Here is a 7435-nt window from a genome sequence, read left to right as displayed (position 1 = left end):
TTGAACAGAAACAGCCAGCACAGATGTGCAGAAATTCATGTTCTAATTTGTCTCCCTCTGGACATCTCCATTATTGGGCCAAGTTTATTAGAGCGAGCTAATAATGAATCTTAAATATTCATCTTGTGTCCTGCTCCAATCTTTTTAATGACAACTGAGTGTCATGTTTCATTCTAGATAAGCATTGAGTATGGGATGGTTGTCATATATTGACTAACAGGAGGGGTAGACAGGAAGAAGACCATTAACTATAGCCATGATAAACAAGTCATTTAGTTCTCTAGATTTGCATCTCTTTAATAATCTCAAACTGTTATTTCATAGACTTACAATTTCTTATGATGCACTGAATTTTAGTTGTCACAATTTGCCCCGTCCACCCAGCCTTCCCTTAATTGAGACAGAGTTTTTATCTGGTTTGGTCACATTCAGCATCAAAAAAATTAAAGTCAGAGTTGATTCAAACATCAACACAGTCAAGAAACATGATAGGCTACAGACTGTAGTTCAATTGATCCACTGTGAAATCTCTTCAAGGGATGCCTGCTCAGAAGTTCTCCTCCTCTCTTCGAAGGGAGTTCTGCTCCCCATCTGCACTGCCTGCTGCTCTCAAGCTCTACAACTATTTTACAGCTGTCAATAGAGATTACCAACAGTGTAGAACGTGCTTACTATGAAGCAATGTGCTATAGAAGGGAGGAGACAGCATGAAAAGGATGGACACAAACAAGAGCCTGCTGACACTCGAATCTAAGAAAATGGATGAATGCCGTGAGCCAAACAGCATCAGTGGGAGAAACAAAAATGGTAGATGTTTCAGGTCGGAACCCTTCATCAAGACAGAGGTTGCAGAGGGATGATACTTTTCACTCCTTCCCTGGTTCACTAATTTGTTACTGGTACCTGTCCAATAATTCCCATCCTGCCTAACACTCCCCAGCACTTTCAGTCTTGATGAAGGGTTCAAACCAAAAACAATGACCATTCAATTTCTTAATCTCTCCTGTGCTGACACCATTGGCTCTCCCATTCTATCCTCATTGGCTCTCCCATTCTTTCCCCATTGGATCTCCCATTCTATCCTCATTGGATCTCCCATTCTGTCCCCATTGGCTCTCCCATTCTATTCTCATTGGCTCTCCCATTCTGTCCCCATTGGCTCTCCCATTCTATCCTCATTGGCTCTCCCATTCTGTCCCCATTGGCTCTTCCATTCTGTCCCCATTGGCTCTTCCATTCTGTCCCCATTGGCTGTTCCATTCTGTCCCCATTGGCTCTCCCATTCTGTTCCCATTGGCTCTCCCATTCTGTCCCCATTGGCTCTCCCATTCTGTCCCCATTGGCTCTACCATTCTTTCCCCATTGGCTCTCCCATTCCATCCTCATTGGATCTCCCATTCTGTCCCCATTGGCTCTCCCATTCTATCCTCATTGGCTCTCCCATTCTGTCCTCATTGGCTCTCCCATTCTGTCCCTATTGGCTCTCCCATTCTGTTCCCATTGGCTCTCCAATTCTGTCCCCATTGGCTCTCCCATTCTGTCCCCATTGGCTCTCCCAGTCTATCCTCATTGGCTCTCCCATTCTATCTTCATTGGCTCTCCCATTCTGTCCCCATTGGCTCTCCCATTCTGTCCCCAATGGCTCTCTCATTCTGTCCCCATTGGCTCTCCCATTCTGTCCCCATTGGCTCTCCCAGTCTATCCTCATTGGCTCTCCCAGTCTATCCTCATTGGCTCTCCAATTCTATCTTCATTGGCTCTCCCATTCTTTCCCCATTGGCTCTCCCATTCTGTTCCCATTGGCTCTCCCATTCTATCCCCATTGGCTCTCCCATTCTATCCCCAATGGCTCTCCCATTCTGTCCCCATTGGCTCTCCTATTCTGTCCCCATTGGCTCTCCCATTCTGTCCCCATTGGCTCTCCAATTCTGTCCCCATTGGCTCTCCCATGTTGACAGCATCACCTCTGTTGCACTAACAGTCTCTCTCTGTCTCAAGCCTGCACCATTGTCTCATCCTGACACCATCGCCTCTCTCATACTGACATCACTGCCTCTTGTGCGGACAACCCTAGAGCTGACACCTCTGGTGCTAACACTGTCGACTGTTGGACTGACACCAATGCCAATCTTGTACTGAATCATTGCTTCTCGTCCTGTCAGTGCCATCTCTCTGGTGCTGACAGCCCCACCTCTTAGAGTAATGCAAGTGAATCTTTGCGTGCTGACATAATTACTTTTCCGTGAGCCAAAATTCCAGTCTCTTTTCTCACTCCATGCCCTTTCTGTGCTAATGTCACCAATCGTGATTAGCCTTGTGTGGTTGTCACTGCCATAACAAAGAAAGTCTGCAGAGACTGATAAAGATACATGTCCAACATTCTGTGCTTGAGCCCCTCATCAAGGCATGACTTTTTTTGACAACTGTCATTATTTTCTTTTAGTAACCATGAAGGTTTAGTGTCTGATGGGTTAAGTTATTGATCGGTCAAAGAACCAATTAAGCATCATATTTACATGGGAGTTTATCGTGTTATGTTCATAAGACGCTAACAGATTGCTTCCTCGCGCAAGGTAAATGATAAGAAATTTGTTGGCATGTCTCAGCAATTAATAAATCACACATCCATGTTGGGTAATTGGTAAGTATTTTAATAGGTCTCTTAGCTGAGAACAACAGATAAACTACTCCATAATATTTGGGACAAAGACCCTTTTTCCTTTATTTGCCCTGCACTCGACAGTTTTAAATTTATAATCCAACAATTCACATGGAATTAAAGTGCACATTCCAGATTTTATTCAAGGTTATTTGTACACATTTTGGTTTGGCCCTGCAGAAATTACAGCACTTTTTATACATAGTCCCCTCATTTCAGGGCACCATAATGTTTGGAACATTTGGATACTCAGGGATGTTTCATTGCTTCATTGTTGCAGGTATAAGAGAGCGAGGCTTGGTCCTCGTGTTGAAAAATGGCAACTACAGACCCCAAAGGTGATCAAAAGCTTAGAACTGAGCCTCGCTCTCTTACGCATGCACAAATAAAGCAATTAAATAGAGCTGAGTATTCACAAACAGCTATGAAGCCAAATGTCCCAAACATTATGGAGAGCACTGTAAGCAGTGGGTTTTTAAAATAAGATTTACTGTAAGGCAAAGCTAATAAAGAAAATAGGATACGTGAACATCAGATGGAAGTTACCTCATTATCAAATGAGATTGCCCATTGTAATAATAGATATTTTTAATTAATATGTGGTTATATGTGGAAGGAAAGTCTAACTCACATAACATTGCAAGCCTTTCAGAACAACAAAGTACTTTACAGCCAAGACAGTTCTTTTTTGAAATGCATTGCTGTCTGTTGCCTCCCTGGTACTAGGGTTCGGGATGTCTCTGATCGAGTTCACAGAATTCTGCAAGGGGAAGGTGAGCAGCCAGAAGTTTTGGTCCATGTGGGGACCAATGACTTAGTTAGAAGTGGGGATGAGGTCTTGAAACAGGAATACATAAAATTAGGCAGGAAGTTAAAAAACAGGACCTCTAAGGTAGTAATCTCTGGATTGCTGCCGGTGCCACGTGCTTGAGAAGGTAGAAATAGGAGGATGTGGAGGATGAATGAGTGGCTAAAGAGTTGGTGCAGGGGGCAGGGGATAAGATATTTGGATCATTGGGATCTCTTCTGGGGAAGGTCGGACCTGTACAAAAGGGACGGACTCCACTTGAACTGGAGGAGGACCAATATCCTGGCAAGCAGATTTGCTAGAGCTGTGGGGGAGGGTTTAAATTAGTTTGGCAGGGGGGTGGGGAGCAGAGTTTGCGAACAGTGTCTAGGGTGCATGGCTACCTAGTTAAGAATGATAAAGATAACAAAGGAATTATGGAGGTTAAGGTAAAAGGTAGAAAAGGGAATATATGTGAGGGTCATTCTCTGAAATTCAAGAAGCATAGTGAACAAGGTAGATGAGCTTAGAGCATGGATTGGCATTTGGAATCATGATGTTGTGGCAGTTAGTGAGACCCCGTTACAGGAGAGTCAGGACTGGCAACTAAATATTCCAGAATACAAATGTTTTAGATGTGATAGAACAGGGGGTAAAAAATGGGGAGGAGTTGCTCTGCTTGTGAAGGAGGACATTACTGCTGTGCGGAGGCAGAATGGTTTGGAGGGATCGTCCAGTGAGGCTGTTTGGGTGGAATTGAGGGGTGGAGGAGGAATGAGGGCACTAATAGGAGTGTATTATAGACCACCAAATGGGCCAAGAAAATTGGAGGAACAAATTTGTCAGGAGATAGCATATATGTGTAATAAACATAAGGTAATGATCATGGGAGATTTTAACTTCCCTCATATTGATTGGAATACCCATACAGTAAGAGGGCTGGATGGGCTAGAGTTTGTCCAATGTATACAAGATAGTTTTCTTAATCAATACATAGAGGAACCGACTCGGGACAACCACAGGATCTCCTGTTAGGGAACGAGACATGTCAGGTGTCTGAGGTTAATGTTAGAGAACCAATTGGGATTAGTGATCACAACTCTAATAGTTTTAGGGTAGTTTTAGGGAAGAGCAAAGAAGGGCCTAAAGTTGAGGTTCTGGATTGGAGAAAAGCAAATTTCAAAGGAATAAGAATGGATTTGGAGAGTATTGAGTGGGACATGATTTTTTTCAGGAAAGGATGTAAATGAAAAATGGAGAATATTCAAAGAATACATTTTGAGAGTAGAGAGTAGATATGTCCCAATGAGGATCAAAGGAAAAGCTGGAAGTCATAGGTTTTCGAGGAATATTAGAAATTTGGTTAGGAGAAAGAGGGAGGTGTACAAGAGGTATAAACAGCAGGGTGATGAGAAATTGAAAGAGGATGACAAGGAGTGTTGAAAAAATCTTAAGAAAGAAATTAGAAAGGCCAAAAAGAGGCACAAAGAGGTTTTGGCAGGCAGAGTAAGAATAAATCCAAAAAGTTTCTATAGGTACATTATAAGTAAAAGATTAGTGAGGGATAAAATTGGACCCCTTGTAGATAGGGAGGGTAGGCTATGTGAGAAGTGAGAAGAGATGGGGAAATTTTAAATGATTTCTTCTCCTTGGTATTAACTAGGGAAAAAATATTGTGCCAGTTGAAGTAAAGGAAAATAGTGGGGAGGTCATGAATCATTTAAGGATAACCGAGGAGGTAGTGATGGCAGTGTTAAAAAAGATATAGGTGGACAAATCTCCGGGTCCGGACAAAGTATTCTCAAGGACACTCAGGGAGGCTAGTTTCCTCACTGAACTCGGGGAAAGCACCAGGTCCTGATGGATATTCTGTGGAATTTTATAAAGCTTTTTCTTCTACTCTCTCTCCCTGGCTTATTAAGATGTTTGATGAATCTATCACATTGGGTAAACTACCACAATCATTTTACAGAGCTACGATTTCTCTAATCTTGAAAAAAAATAAAGACCCGACCGAATGTTCTTCTTATAGACCAATTTCTTTGTTGAATGTTGATTCTAAGATCTTCTCTAAAATTCTAGCGACAAGGCTAGAGAAGATATTACCATATATTATCTCTGAAGACCAGACTGGATTCATTAAAAATCGTTATTCCTCTTTTAATATTAGAAGATTGATGAATATTATTTACACCCCTTCACATAAGTCCTCAGAATGTGTTATTTCATTAGAGGCTGAGAAGGCCTTTGATAGAGTAGAATGGCCTTATTTATTTACAGTTCTTGAAAAATTTAATTTTAGTCCAATATTTATATCTTGGATTAAACTTCTTTATAATTCCCCAGTTGCCTCGGTTTTTACTAATACCCAAAGATCGCCATATTTTCGATTATTTCGGGGCACCAGGCAAGGTGTCCCCTTAGCCCTTTATTATTTAACTTAGCTTTAGAACCTTTGGCAATTGCTATCAGAGAAGCACCCAATATTACTGGTATTATTCGTTACAGGGATATTCATAAAGTATCACTATATGCAGATGATTTATTGTTATATATTTCCAATCCTGAAAATTCTATTCCTGCAGTTTTATCTTTATTAGCCCAATTTAGTAATTTTTCGGGATATAAACTGAACTTAAATAAAAGTGAATTATTCCCTTTTAATGGATGGGTTCCTATTTATGATAGTTTGCCTTTTAAAATAGCTAGAGACTATTTTATATATTTAGGGATTAAGATTACTAAAAAACATAAAGGTTTGTTTAGGACTAATTTTTTCCCTCTATTGGACCTGATCGGTAGTTTACTTACCAATTGGTCACCATTATCCCTATCTATGATAGGCCGAATTAATGCTATTAAGATGATGATCTTACCTAAATTTTTATATATATTCCAAGCTATACCTATTTTTGTTCCTAAATCTTTTTTTGATAAGGTCGATTCTAAATTGTCTTCATATATCTGGCAAAACAAGAATCCTAGATTGGGAAAAAAATATTTACAGAAATCTAAACTGGAGGGAGGATTGGCATTACCCAACTTTAGAATTTATTATTGGGCAATTAATATTAGTTACTTAAGGTATTGGTTGAATTATTCAGAATTATCTCTAAATCCCCATTGGGTAAATTTAGAAATTAAACTGGTACAAAATTTCTCAATTAGTTCTATTTTGGGAGCTGCTCTCCCTTTTACTCTTACTAAACTATATAAACTAATTGATAATCCAATGGTTAAACATACACTACGTATATGGTTTCAATTCCGGAGATTTTTTGGCCTAAGTCATTTTATCTTGGAAACCCCTATTGTACTAAATTTCTTTTTTCATCCCTCTCTAATTGATCAAGCTTATTTACTCTGGAAAGTTAAAGGTATAACATGCTTTTCGGATTTATTCTTGGATAACTCTTTCATGTCATTTGAACAATTATCCATGAAATATGATTTACCTAGATCTCATTTCTTTCGATATTTGCAGATTAGGAGTTTCTTAGTTTCAACTTTACCCTCTTTTCCCAATCGGGAGACTACGACTGTTTTAGAGGATATACTATATTCAAAATTCCCTCCAAAAGGTGTGATATCTAAATTATATAATATAATTACAAAAATAAATTCTGGGACTCTTGGAAAGTTTAAAAATGATTGGGAAAGAGAACTCAACCTTCATATTTCCAATGAAAATTGGAATAAAATTCTGTGACTGGTAAACTCCTCTTCTCTATTTGCAAAACATTCACTGATATAGTTTAAAGTTGTTCATAGAGCTCATATGTCTAAAGATAAACTCCATCATTTTTATTTTCATATCGATCCTATATATGATAAATGTCAATTGGAAATAGCTTCCCTTACACATATGTTTTGGTCCTGTCCCTCTTTACAGAATTATTGGAAGGAAATTTTTTCCATTATATCTACCGTTTTGAATATTGATTTACAACCACATCCCATTACTGCAATTTTTGGATTACCTATGATAG

This window comes from Narcine bancroftii, chromosome 3 (assembly GCF_036971445.1).
Source record: "Narcine bancroftii isolate sNarBan1 chromosome 3, sNarBan1.hap1, whole genome shotgun sequence".
NCBI lineage: Eukaryota > Metazoa > Chordata > Chondrichthyes > Torpediniformes > Narcinidae > Narcine > Narcine bancroftii.
This window is presented reverse-complemented; position numbering follows the sequence as displayed.